This window comes from Topomyia yanbarensis, chromosome 2 (genome assembly GCF_030247195.1).
Source record: "Topomyia yanbarensis strain Yona2022 chromosome 2, ASM3024719v1, whole genome shotgun sequence".
Classification (NCBI taxonomy): Eukaryota; Metazoa; Arthropoda; class Insecta; order Diptera; family Culicidae; genus Topomyia; species Topomyia yanbarensis.
The window spans coordinates 278,542,102-278,557,063 of NC_080671.1; the positions used below are offsets into that span (position 1 = coordinate 278,542,102).

At 35.9% G+C, this 14,962-nt stretch overlaps 1 long non-coding RNA gene across 1 annotated transcript in view; it reads right to left on the reverse strand.

Annotated features, from left to right (window-relative positions):
- Positions 1 to 1,344: 1,344 nt before the first annotated feature.
- The window catches only part of LOC131683203 (uncharacterized), a 22,780-nt gene continuing 9,162 nt past the window's right edge, over positions 1,345 to 14,962 (reverse strand). The window contains exons 2-4 of the long non-coding RNA XR_009304416.1: positions 11,831 to 11,907; positions 11,060 to 11,475; positions 1,345 to 2,048 (exon numbers count right to left, since the gene is read on the reverse strand). This is a non-coding gene — a long non-coding RNA (uncharacterized LOC131683203). The remainder of the gene's footprint in view (positions 2,049 to 11,059; positions 11,476 to 11,830; positions 11,908 to 14,962) is intronic.

Here is a 14,962-nt window from a genome sequence, read left to right on the forward strand (position 1 = left end):
ATCCGGTATCTTGGTTGCCAGTCTAAATTCTGCCAATTCTCGCCTCAACTCAGCCACTTGCATTCTCAGCATTCTGTTTTCGTCGTTTAATTGGGTTTCCCTCCTCAGTTGTTCCTCACTTGCTGTCTTGGGAATAGCTCCAAGGGATCGCTTCGCATGCTCATCAGACGACCTGTTCTGGCGTTCTTGTCCGTCGTCTTGATGCTCTTCGCTTTCCCATCATCTTTCCCTGACTCCAATGCCATCTGCTGATTATTGACAACTTCTTTTGAGTGAGAATCTTCGAAACCCTTCTTCCCACTAAATCTGTTCAACACACTTCGAATTTCCCTTGTCAGTTCTTTACGCATGGCTTCGGATCCAGGATCCTCAGCTATGCTTCGGGCGACCCTAAGCGCGTAATGTTTTAATCGGGAAATGCACCTTTCATCTGGACCATTCTCCAACTTCCCTCTCAAAACATCGATTATGCTTGACACGCGATCGAACTCTTGTTCGATAGTAAACCACGACGGATAATCCCGATTTTCCCTCACATCTTCGTAAAAAAGGTTTCGTATCAGTCGGTATTTGGCTTCCGAATCATTTTTGGTTTCCTCAACCTTGCCACGAATTATGAGCTCGTAATCCACTTCCTCATTGGTTAAGTGGTCGGCTCTCGGAAACTTAGAAGCCATTTCGGTTTATTTTTGAATATGTAAAAATTTATGAATAATATAGAAAATGTACAGAAAAAATGATGAAGAAAATGTACAACCTTATTTCTAATTAATGTTCCCACACAACGATAACATCACAAGAATATTCCTTAGAATCCCAAAATATTTCCGCATTCTCAATAAATTTCTCCAAAATAATATGCCTGATGATATTTCTCCAAAATAAACGGTCTCCAAAATATGTTACATTACCTTAAATACTACATAAATTAAAACATGAACCTACACAGCAAAAAAAATCTTGTGATATCACATCAAAATCGCTGCACATCGCTCTTTAGATAGAGTAGTGTGATATTGCACGAGTGAGTGCTATGTGGAACGACGTAAACTAAATGATGCAATGAAAAGGATGTGTTGAAGAATGATGTATTGCACTCAATGCTATGGCGAACGATGTGATAACAAACGACGAATTGTAGAATGATGTAATTGCAAATGGTGTAACGGCCTATGGTGTAATAACGAACGATGTAAAAGGGAACAATATATACTCAGGTGCACTATAAACGCAAAGTAAAATATTGCTCACAAAACACTTGATTAAATCGTCTGTAATTTTGTGAAATCTTATTATTTTTGGAAAAAAATTTTGCAGCTTAATCCTTCAATAGGTTGTCATTCGAGTTGTCATTATACGCGCCCTTGAAACCGTTTTTGGTTTATCCATACATGATCTAACCTATTAAATTTGGCGCGCATAATAACAACATACTAATAAAGAACTCCACTTTTTTAGTCCAATCATATTAAGATTTGAAAAAGCTACAGATTATATCAAGCGTTTCTGGGGCCAATATTTTATCCGGCGGTAACTGTGCACCTGAGTAAGATAGAGTGAGTCGCTACAAAAAGTATGAAAAGAGATGTGATATGAAAGCTTTGGTAGTCAGCTAAATTTTACATTAAAGCAAACTATATTTTAATAAATTTGGTATGTTCGAACCTATAACTTGTTAATAAATAAAACATTTGTGTTTGAAAGAAAAATTTAACTACTTTGGAGGCCATTTCACAAATTCCAAAGGAAAGGAAACAACCGATTCCGACTCAATCGGTTCCGGAATGGTTTGGCTGGGTGGAGGTGTAATAATGTCGGCCATTTTGAAAGTTCCATGTAAACCTGTAAATCCAGTCGAACTCGGCTACCAAACGAAATGACGATACTAACACACCTGGTGATGATATATCAACTACATTCGAAAATGTCTTCGATTTTATACAACTTCAAAACTGGAGTTGGACGTCTGTTCTCTGTGATTATACGTCCATTCAATGGCGCGGTTGTGTGATTGATTTGCGCTCATGCGCTGAAGTCGACGTCTCATACTGAAAATAAAGGAAATGATATAAATTATTGTTGTTACTATTAACGATATGTCGGTCTGTCCGATGTCGATCAGATTTTCTGAGGTGAACTAGGTTTAATCGCGTCTTACTTCGCAATTGAAAATTTGAGTATATAAATATTCTTGTTGCTTTTCGTTTTTACATTTCTTACAAAAGAAATGTATAGGATTCGCTCAAACTTTGAAAACTTTCTCCGAGGCCCGGAGGGCCGAGTTTCATATACCAATCGACATAGCTCGACAAAATGAGACAATGTCTGTATGTGTGTGTGTGTGTATGTATGTATGTACAAAATGTCATGTAATTATCTCAGCAATGGCTGAACCGATCTTAATGAAACTAGTTTCAAATGAAAGGCCTAACGTTGCCATTTGACACTATTATTTCTGATTTTCGATATGTTGTTTACTTTCTGAGATATGGATTTTGTCAACACACGGCAGGATTTTTGCAAATAACTTTTGAACAATGTAATATTGCTCACAAACTGCACATAAATAGAAAGCTTGTAAAAATACCTTTCCAACAAGCTATAGATTGCGCAAGCGGCGAAGATATTAAACATTTTGTATTTTTATTCCTCGCTTACCAATTTCCACTAACTAAAAATGAGATTGTTTCATACAGAGTATTGCTTTACTGGTGTTTTAGGGGCAAAACTAAACCGATTTTAAATATCGGGGTATGAAAACACATCTACGTGATTCAAGGAATTCTATGTTGAGAACATTTTGTGAATTACAACAGAGAACAGACATCCATGATCGAACAAAAATATTTAAAAAACGTGTGTAAACATTTGAATTAATATACGAAAAACACTAGCGCCGCCACATCAACCTATCCTAACTATCCGTCAAATCGATTCCGGAACCGGTTCGAAATTCTGGATGGATTCAGCATGGAATCTAGCTCAAAGAAAACAACCGATTCCGGTTCTATCGGTTGACGCATTTGAGCTGGAAGTCATGCTGGAATTCCGAATCGGCTCCGGACTAGTTTGACTGGGTAGAGGAATAACCGCTGTCAATTCTGTCGCACTCAGCCACAAAAAAACATGACGACAGTAGCGCACCTGGTTTAGATATCCAAACTTTCTTCGAAACCGTTAGAGATTTTACACAAGTTGAATGCTGAAGATGGACGTCTGTTCTCTGTGGAATTACCTTTATAACAAGTTAACTATTTCTCAAAAATCAATATATAAGTTCACTTCAAAGACAAAATTATTTGTTGATAAAGAAACAGTGAGTTCTAGTATTTATCCCTTGGATTAGGCAATGCGTTCAATCATGAGGTAAATGTTGGATGGTATATCAATACACAGATCAAAAAGTAATTCACCTAGTCGTGAGATAAAAGATTTCTCATATAATACTCGTGGCGTCACCGAAAGCAACTGTATGTTTGAAGCCTAAAAATCTAGCGAAAATTTAGCTCTTTTGCAAAATTTAGGTTATACTGGTTATGGCGCAAAAATTACTACTTACATTATTTATGATAAGAATGTAAGAAATCAATATACCATAATAATATACCTATAAAAATAATATCACTGCATTAACCATCATTTGCCATTCCTCACACGCCCCCCATCTCTCTCTCCCTCTGTTTCTCTTCTATCGCATCTATCTAGCTATTTCTGTATCCATTTCTAAGTTGCGTGATAAGATCTTCTGTCAATCTGAAATATTTGTTAATTGTAATTGCGAAGGTTTGAGAAAACAAAACTATTTTTTGTCTGCTACATCAACTCAATTTTAATTCAATTGTATTCAAAGCCTGTATCTACACTATAATTAGGGAAATTCATGGCTATATCAGAAAAATATTTGGCTTAACTGGATAATATGAAAGTTTGACGATGAAAATTTTCAAAAGAGACATTCCACTGCGATATTTAAACTATTCGTATCTCTATTGAATTTTGAATGAAATATATGCTCAAAGACTGAAAGCAGAAGCCAGCAGGATTGGACTTGCCATCAACGTTTCGAAGACAAAATACATGAGAGGAAGAGGTTCTAGAGACGACAATGTGAACCTTCCACCCGAGTTCGGATTGACGGTGACGAAATCGAGATGGTCGACGAATTCATGTATTTGGGCTCACTGGTAACCGACGACAATGATAACAGCAGAGAAATTTAGAGACGGATCTTGGCGGGAAATCGTGCCTACTTTGGACTCCGGAGGACGCTCCGGTCGAACAAAATTCGCCGCCGCACGAAGTTGATTATCTACAAGACGCTGATTAGATCGGTGGTCCTCTACGGCCACGAGACCTGGACTATGCTCGTGGAGGATCAACGCGCCCTTGGAGTTTTCGAACGAAAGGTGTTGCGTACCATCTATGGTGACGTGCAGATGGAAGATGAAACGTGGCGCAGGCGAATGAACCATGAGTTGTATCAGCTGCACATTCGTTGTATTGGTACGAACTTTCATGAAAATAACGGATCAAAGACCAAAAATATCCACAAATTAGATCCAGGAAAAGAAGTTTTCCAAAGTACCCACTCTCGATGGGGGATGCAACTACGATGTGTCTTCTAACTTATCGTCGTCCATATCTGGATATACTGAGTAGTTTGAACCATTTCTTTTTCACAGTATTGGTCTGTATAGGACTTATTTATTGACATATTGCCTGCACGAGAATTCCGAACGAAACAATATGAAAGCTATAAGGATGAATGGGAAGAGACTGCATTGCAATCAACTGAATGCACGGCTTTTATGCTATCGACATAGCCAGACATTTCACACTATTTACTTCAATGCAAATAAAAACTTTGAAATATCTACCTGTCTCATTCACGAATCGCATTCTCCCTGTCGTTCTCTGTTCAAGCGGCTTGAAAGCACATGTGACCTTGTCCCACTTTACTATATTCAATTGCGCGTTAAAATACTGGACCAGTAAATTCTATTCTGTACAAAAATCTTTTTTTCGGGAATATGCGACCAAAAACCAAAAACTTCGAATTCCAAAGCAAATTGAACGTTCCAGGTTCCTGATAACTAATTAAGGTCCAACAATAAAGTAGAAACACCAGATAATCTTAAAACGACGCCGTCAAGTAAAGAAGCATGAAAACAAAAAGAATAAAACCAAGAAAAATGGAAGCCCTAGAAAGTCCATTGCATATTTATTAGACTTTTCTCAGAAGATGGGATTTTCAAAAACATTTCAAAACTTTCTGATGCAATGGTTCTCCAATTCGTAGAATCCGGTATATTCATTTTCTTCATTCAAAAATGTTTTTAGCTTCAAATATATGACCATTTCTTTTTAATTAATTATTTCATTCAGCATCTTTTTATTCGTTTTGTTCATCTGCGTTCATTTTGCTTATTTTATTCGTTTCATTCTTTGGAATCACTCTGATCAGTTTATTCTTTTTGTGCATTTTACTCATATCATTCATTTAACTTATTTTATTCTTTGTTTTTTGTATGCATTTTATTCATTTTTTCTAGTTTATTCATTTTGTTCAGTTTCTTCATTTTAATAATCTGACTACTTTTTCAGTTTTAATCATTTCATCCCAATAATTTATTTGATTCAATTTATTTCTTTATATTAATTTATAACCTTTTACCGTTGATTAATTTTTCATTTTAATCAATGAATTTTATTCTGCACATTTTTTCTTCTTTTTATTCATTTTATCACTTCAGTTCATTTTGTTTATTTGATTCGTTTGTTTTATTTATGCATTTCATTTATTTTTTACCTAATTCATTTTGTTCATCGATTCTTTTTATTCATTTGATCCATTTCATTGTATTCACTGGATGAATTAAATCAATTTGATTCATTTAATTCATTTGATTCATTTGATTCATGTGATTCATTTGATTCATTTGATTCATTTGATTCATTTGATTCATTTGATTCATATGATTCATTTGATTCATTTGAATCATTTCAATTATTTGATTCGTGTGATTCCTGATTCATTTGATTCATTTAGATAATTTGTTTCATTTAGTTCATTTGTTTCATTTGATTCATTTGAATAATTTGATTCATTTGATTTATTTGATTCATTTGATCAGAGGCGACGCGTCGGTACGTTCAACCTGTTCATTGAACAGGTAAGCAAAATCTGACGACCCGAACATTAACAGCAGCAGCACACAAATTAATTTAAATGAAATTAATAATCTCCAAACCTTGACGTTCGACAATTTGATCCAAACGATAAACCAACTTAGCATACCAAGTGAGTACATTTCAAAAAAACTCTGTCTACTCATGACCGGTTCAACCTCAAACATGCACGCATCTCGTACTCTCACCGCATGCTTTCAGCAGCTACATGAGCAACGGCTGTAACAGCAGCGTGAATGACATGGGCGACCGCGACGGCTTTTTATACTGATTTTCCTTTTGCACCGGTTCAAATCAAATATTGAACCAGGGCGCATTGGTGCGATGTCCATATGAGTGTGTTGTGTGCAAACGAGAGCAATTTATAATTTTTGAGTGCGTGTTGTCGTACGTTCAAAACAGTCGATTGAACGTGAACGCTTTCTTGGGTAGCCTGAAGAAATGTCGCTGCACTTGGGGTATATTGGTTTTGGGTAAGGATTGCGTTGGTTCAACGATAATAACGAACCGTCTACTTTTGCTTCGAAGAACTGTGTGCTCTTTGCATTTATATGTTGAAAACTTATCTACTGAGAGTGTAAAATGGACATAAACTCAAACCAGGAATTATTCGAATGATCTTGTGTTCTATTGTAAAAATGAACGGGTTTATGTTAAATATCTCGTGCTTACAATATTTCACGAGCAATTTTTTTTCTGGATTCAATGAATTGCGTGAAGAACATTCAAATTTCTACCCCATTTGAAAGAATCGAGGGATGACTTTTAACCGGTTGACAAATATTTCAATTTTTCTTATACAAAATTTGACGATTATTTCTTCGTGTGTGGTACAAAAGATTCTACATTCCAAGATAATTCATATCATACTATGATATGTCATCACAAAATTCATCGTAGTTTCGTTTTCTTCTTTGAATTTCGTACAATTTACACTAAATATTTAAAATTACGAAAAATTTCGTTCATCAAGTCACCGTGCTTTTTATTAGTTCACGAATTGGAAGCATCCAATATGTTTTTAGCAGTTTTACCAATAAATTCGTTCAGCGATATGAATTTTTGGCGCATATTTATTGTGGAGATCCTTCGGAAAAAATCGTTCTTATTACGAAAGATGCTCGTAAATATTATAAAGGCATTCGTGTATTTTATCAAACAATTCGTTTGAATAATGAAATGTAATAAGATAACGAAAGTTCTTTCGTGGTTTTTACAAAAAACTTGTGATGAAAATAAAATCGTTTCCGTAGAAATACGAATGATTCATCATATGTACGAAAAATTCATATATTTTGCGAAAGTTTTCTGAACGAAATATATTCGTAGCAGATTTACGAATATATTTTCTTAGTGTACTTTTTGGTCTTTTAAGCATTCTACCAGACGTTTGTTTGACAATTATCGGTGGGTTTTTGACAACAAATTTGTTTTGCTCAGCTCTCACGTACAGAAAAACCCGAACATCTTTCATTGGTCCTATTCGTTAGACATTGGATGAAATCGATAATTTTGCGAGCCCACCTGAGTACCGTCAGAAAATATAAACGAGAAATAATTAGCTGATCTAAAAACCCCCAATTAGAGATGATTGTGACGTTTCCAGGACCTTTGTAAAATATTGAACGGGTTGACAGTGGAACCACGCGTCGCCTCTGCATTTGATTCATTTGATTGATTTGATTCGTTTGATTCATTTGATTCATTTGATTCATTTGGTTCATGTGATTCATTTGATTCATGTGATTCATTTGATTCGTGTGATTCATTTGATTCATTTGATTCATTTGATTCATTTGACTCATTTGATTCATTTGATTCATGTGATTCATGTGATTCATTTGATTCATTTGATTCATTTGATTCATTTGATTCATATGATTCATTTGATTCATTTGATTCATTTGATTCGTGTGATTCCTGATTCATTTGATTCATTTAGTTCATTTGTTTCATTTAGTTCATTTGTTTCATTTGATTCATTTGAATCATTTGATTCATTTGATTCGTTTGATTCATTTGATTCATTTGGTTCATGTGATTCATGTGATTCATTTGATTCATGTGATTCATTTGATTCATTTGACTCATTTGATTCATTTCATTCATTTGATTCGTTTGATTCATTTGATTCATTTAATTCGTTTGATTCATTTGATTCATATCTTTAATTTTATGCATTTCATGTTCAGTCATTCGTTTTATTTCATTCAATTTGTTAGTATGAGTCAATTAATCTTAATCTTATAACTATTTCTAAATATAATCTTAATTTTTATTTAATAACCTAATCTAATTTGATTCGTGTATTTGATAATTTTGATTTACATTAATTTTTCTACTCATTTTATGAATTTAAAAACCTATTATTTCATTTTTTGCTTTACTTATTTATTTCGGTCGTTTTGTTGATTTCTATAATTTATTCAGCTTATTCGAGATTTTATTCGTGCAAGACTTGAAACTGTTTTCATCCCACCTCTAGTTGGGTGCCTACTTCTCGTGAGTTCTGCAAACTAATCCAATAGTGAAATGTGTAAGAAATGTCTCATCTCACTGATAGGTGGATTAAATCGGTTTTTAGTATATAAATTTGAAAACACTCGAGTAGGCAAATAAAAAATCGATTTTTTTTAAATTCTACAATGATGTAACCCATTTAATTAGTTTAATATTTAATTTTGCCATTCTGATACTACATGATTTTAAAATATTTTAATGATATAAAATATCTATTCGCCATTACTACGAAATAAACCCGTAGTAAATTTATATACAGTACTGCAACAGTCATACAGTACATGGAAAGTGAAGCAATGAATGGGAGCTTCAAGACCAGTACGCTTGGTGAGAAAACCGAAGCGGTTTACATCGGGCGGACTTAATTTGTTTAGTAGTTCATTAAGATAGGCACCTGCTGAAGACTGCTCTTCGCGAGGCAACAACAAGGTGAATGTTTCCCAGGAAACGTGATTCTGTAGTTCAGATTCAGCTTAGTGATGACATTACTAATGTCTACCACGACTGCTACTAACGTGATAGGCATGTCGTCGCTGGCACACTTGCAACAAATAATATTCATTTAACTTAATTAGTATGAGTTCTTGAATCTTTGTGTTAACATGGGGGGTGGAAAGGGAAGGGAGGGTGCTCAATGGGGGGTAAAATGCCCAACCGTATATTAAACTTTCCATTTATGACTAGGTTAGTAAAAATTGATTCGGTCATCAATGAAGAACCAATGTGACTTTGGTTCTGGTATATGCCTGGAACCCGGGACTTTCGGTGGAATCTTAGATTGGTTATCAGTAATCTAGACCTGTGAATCTAAGTAATTTGATGTCTATTTCAATCGATTTTAAGCCTCTGAGGTATAATGATTGTACCGGTTTATATGAGAAATTCCTAAGTGACCGCAATAACCAACATGTAACTTCATAACCAAAAGTCAGAACTCAAAAAAATTGAATAGCAGATAATGGGAGTATTGAATCTATCACATAATATCAAGTTTGTAGGAATCGGTCAAAAATTCACTGTGAAATAGGTGTTATATTAGCTTAGGAACTTGTCGAGTTACCAGGGGTTGTCAAAGCGATTTTGATCTGTCATTAGTGTTCTAGATCCGCGAAATGTTTCCTCCATTTTAATAAGAATTAATTAATTTGCAAAAGAACGTGTTGATTATTTTGCGCTAAGAGTGCGAGAAATGTTTTCGGAGAAATTGAAAAATTGGATTGTAAGTGATGGAACAAAGAGTGCTCAGACCTATACGTAAAGAAGGTCACCTCGTGTAAGACCTTGCAGGACGACGGTTTACTCGCTAGCTACCAATAGTACGCAACGTTAGAAACGCAAATAAAGAATTTGATGAAAGAAAAGATTATAACAACTAGAGGTCGCATGCCACTGTTAAAGTCAAAGTAATGGTATTCGATATGCTAGAGCGATACCCCATGTTTCAGTCCGTGAATACATGGAGACAGTGGCGCTTTCCTCCCTCTAATAGTTATAATCTATTTTGATGAAGACCAGGAAACAATTACCTACGCTGGTTCGTTGGCGGATCAACGATAGAAACATCGATGAGCATTCTTTGGGGCAAAGCCCGATGCGAAACTGAAGCAATACTAATTAGTGTGTAATATTGAAACTGTTGGATATTCGAATTCGCCAAAAAGGTTTGTCCATTTTCCACCCGGCACAGAAAACTGACCGCGCCACGTACCCTCACGATAATGCGAGCGAAACACTATTTCGATGGTGGTTTTCACTTGCTCTCGTATCATGTAACAATAAAATTTCAGGGCCCGACAGGAATAAATTCAATTTGGTGAAGAATCTGCCAGAATCTGTTAAAAGATACTCGTTGAATTCATTTACTAGGTTTCTTGAGGGTAACATTGTCCCTCACGATTAGAGACAACTAAATGACATCGTCATTCAAAAGCCAGGAAAACCAGGCTCCGATCACGATTAGTATCGATTGATTGCAATGTTCTCCTGAATCCGGAAGTTATTCGAGAAAACGACCTTCAAGATCAAACCTACAAAAGTACGTTAGTTAATGGCGAATCTATGTGCCAGTGCCAGTATTTCAAAAGGTTGGTCTTGATTATGCTGGACATATTCTCTTACAGCAAGTTGGACGAAAACAGCTGCTGTCAAAAGATAGTGTCTTCGTGTGTATGGTGACAAATAGTATAAAGGTCTAAAATCTATCGAACGATTCATTTGTCGCAGCATTACACAGTTTGTTATCACGATGAAGAATACCAGGGGACAAATTCTCTGACAATTATGGAAAATATGCGGACGGTAGATGTAAAGGGTGTCAAATGTTTAAAATTATGCAAATGATTTCACTTACCATGATAAAGTTTGGCCTGTTCTTCTTATCAAATTAAAGCTGTACTAATTTCCCGGCCTCTTCATGGTCATTCCGATAATCTAGCTGATCCTTCCTACTTCGGTTGATTTGATGATCGATCGTTCATTAACCTCCATACCACAGCCGAGCTATAAGTAGTCCAGTAAACAAACTGTCTTTTTGGTAATACATGCAGCTATGCCGACAAAATTTTTCGATGATCTGGCCTCGGGAACACCTTATGGAATTGCGCACTTCCTAATCTTGAAGACTTGGAGGGGATGAGCAAACTTTTCCTGCTAAAGACGGACTAGCACGAGTAGAGAATCTGTATACCAAAATTATCACACATCACACGCAGGAAAAGTCTTTGATGAACGAGATGTGGCAGGCGGCGAAGAGTTGTCATTCATACACTGAAAATAATTTTGTACTGTTTAATATAGCGTTAGTGCGTGTGATATCACAGTAAAGTTGATGTAAACAGTGATGTGCGTATTTATGAATATAATATTACACCAAATCGTGTGATAATACAAATATGTCAATGAACAATATCACACTCTGAACAGGGATATTCTTCCAGGAGATTAATATTACACAATTTTCAATGCAACAATTTCGTACATCATTTTCATTGCAATACAATATCGATCCGAAAGCAATATTCAGTGGAAATGACGTAAAAATCTAGTCACATAGTTTCTATGTGATACTAGGTGATTGGTGTATAATTGTATCTAAAACAGCACAATATTGTATTTGATTTACCATTACGTCTAAATTCCATGCGCATCGGTGAACATCGCATCGACCATCATTACAATTCTTTTTGCTGTGTAGAATAACTATGTACATAAGAAAGAAAATAAATGACGAAAACAATCATAATTTCAACAATATTCTCCAGATTATTCTTCCAGACTTCCGAAAAAATCCTGCAGTTGGGCGTCACTAATATTTGATTGTGCTTAGATGGCCATATAATCTTATTATTTTCCTATTTATCGTTATTATTGCGGATGAAGGCTGGACCTCGTACTCCAGCTCAGTAATATACACAATGCTCTCACCGTACATTTGGATATTATATATAGTAATTTGTTTTATTTGTAGGAGAACTGGTCCCCTGGCACTTCCTAGTGGCAGTTCAGTGAACACACTCTCGTCAGTTGCATCTCTCTAAGGGTGCAGCCAATATTTTCAACGAAACTATTTAGCATTTAAAACAGCTAATGTTTAGTTTTACTATTTAATTGCATAAGCATATCTTACAGACCATCTCCAATTTCGGTTGGCTCTATACAAATAGTGTTGAACATATAGATAGCGATAGAATTTATACCAAATTCAAAAACAGATTAAAGGTGAATTATAGATAAACATAGATTTGACTCTGGTAACCCTGCTCTCCATGTCACATTATACATGCTCTCGAATCTCTCCCGTGTGACTTTGTGCTTCTAAACTGTTTGCGATGTATGATCTCCACTGTGCTGCATTCGGTAACCGTAAATAGAAAACCTTCCTACACGGTCGCAAGTATTCATATTCGACTTCAGCTCGCACTGACAGAAAAGAAGCTAGAAAACTCGCTCACTCATTCAAAAACGATCATGTCCATCAGTACATCTCGTAGTCCCCATGCCATGATCGGCCACAACAAACAGGGTCACACAAGTAGATATTAAAAAATCAATATCGTAGAGCGCTGATAGAAAAAGTGTGTATCTAAACTAACTCACCACTTCAATTCTACAGCCAGGGATGCCAGGTGATATTTTGAAAAATCTGTGCGCGGCCCATTTAAAAATCTGTGTCTATCTGTGTCACGGAAATCTTACAAATTTGGCTGAAAAACAAGATGTGGTGACTTTTTTTTTGGTTTTTCGCGAGTCAAAAATTAAGCACAAGGTAAAAAATTGAGAAATCTGTGCTAATCTGTGCGTTTAAAACAGAAAACTGTGGAAATCTGTACAGTTTTTGCAATCTGTGCAGCATATTGAAAATCTATGAAACACAGATAAATCTGTGCACCTGGCATCCCTGTCTACAGCTACCATGGACAGTGATCCATCCCAGTAAAATTCAGCCGGAAATGAGCTGGATTTCTGACTGGTTCCAGTTCGTCCACGGGCTCCAGTGACACAACCGATTCTAACTAGAATCGGTTGTGTTACTGGAGCCGGAATACGAGCTGGAACCAGCCAGAATTCCGGTTCATTTCCAGCTGAGCTTAACTGGGATGTGCTAGAAGTATTGCATTGGAAACCCTTCTTTTACCATCTTCCACAACGTGGGAACAGGAACCCCATGTACCTACACTCGTCCCTGTCGATTAATCTTGAGCGTCCTTCCAAAAAGACACACACACAATGAGCCACTCTCCCCGCCTACTCCCTCTTTCAATCTTTACGGCGTCACTATAACACTTTTCACTTATTTTACAGTACAGATCGATAGACGGTGGTTTTAACTTGCATATTATGCAAAGAGTTGAGGGATAAATGTTAAAGTGACCGAACCCTTAACAGAAGAGAAAGCAAACAAAGAGAGCAACTCACCGCAGACACGCACCCCTGAAAAAAACGATCAAGAAATGTCATTCGAGTCGCCTAGTATATAGAGAACACCCCCCAATGTGTCCCTTGCCTTAGCGTTTTGATTTGAATAAGTGATCACTCATTCACTAATATTTGATTGTACTTAGATGGCCACACAATCTTATTATTTTACTATTTATCGTTATTATTGCGGATGAAGGCTGGACCCCGTACTCCAGTTCAGTAATATACACAATGCTCTCACAGTATATTTGGATATTATATATAGTAATTTGTTTTATTTGTAGGAGAACTGGTCCCCCTGGCACTTCCTAGTGGCAGTTCAGTGAACACACTCTCGTCAGTTACATCTCTCTACGGGTGCAGCCAATATTTTCAACGAAACTATTTAGCATTTAAAACAGCTAATGTTTAGTTTTACTATTTAATTGTATAAGCATATCTTACAGGCCATCTCCAATTTCTGTTGGCTCTATACAAATAGTGTTGAACATATAGATAGCGATAGAATTTACACCAAATTCAAAAACAGATTAAAGGTGAATTATAGATAAACATAGATTTGACTCTGGTAACCCTGCTCGCCATGTCACATGCTGCATTCGGTAACCGTAAACAGAAAACTTTCCTACACGGTCGCAAGTACTCATATTCGACTCTCTTTCCGTATAAGTTCTCACACTGTGACAGCAACATAATATATTATAGTGTCAGTCATACTACGTGAGTGACTTTGCGAAAAAAATGTTTTGTCTTTTCGCTCTTTTGTTCACTCAGTTTGACTGAAGCCTCTCGATGACAGTCAGTTTTGAAAATTATTGTCATTAAGCCTAGCAAAGGAAATTTTAAATTCTGCACGATGCAAGCCTTGAGTTCAATATTACAGTTCAAATACATTACCTATTAAACAATTGGTTTGGTTGCTAACCGAAAATTGTTTGAGAAATATTGTCTTTCATTTTCCGCCACCGTTATGATAAGAGTTGTAAGCCACGTAAATTGCTCATATAATGTCATAATCAATAATATAATATTCATTCTGTATTCTATGGGATTCCCTAATGACATAAAACTAACTTCTGTTTTTTCGCAGTCTAGAGCACACAGTCACAGTAGGCAGGGTTAAAATGCAAGGAAATCAAAAGAAATATATGTTGTGTTTTGATCATGTTGATGTGTTCGGTTAGTTAAAAATATGCTCTGTCTGTTGATAAATATTTTTGCAGTAAACCAGATCAAAAAACAATATGCATTACTACCAATTCAGGAGCATATAAGCTATAAGTATCATTTAAGTTTAACTATCAGTATGTTGCTGATTTCGATCGAAGTTACGGCA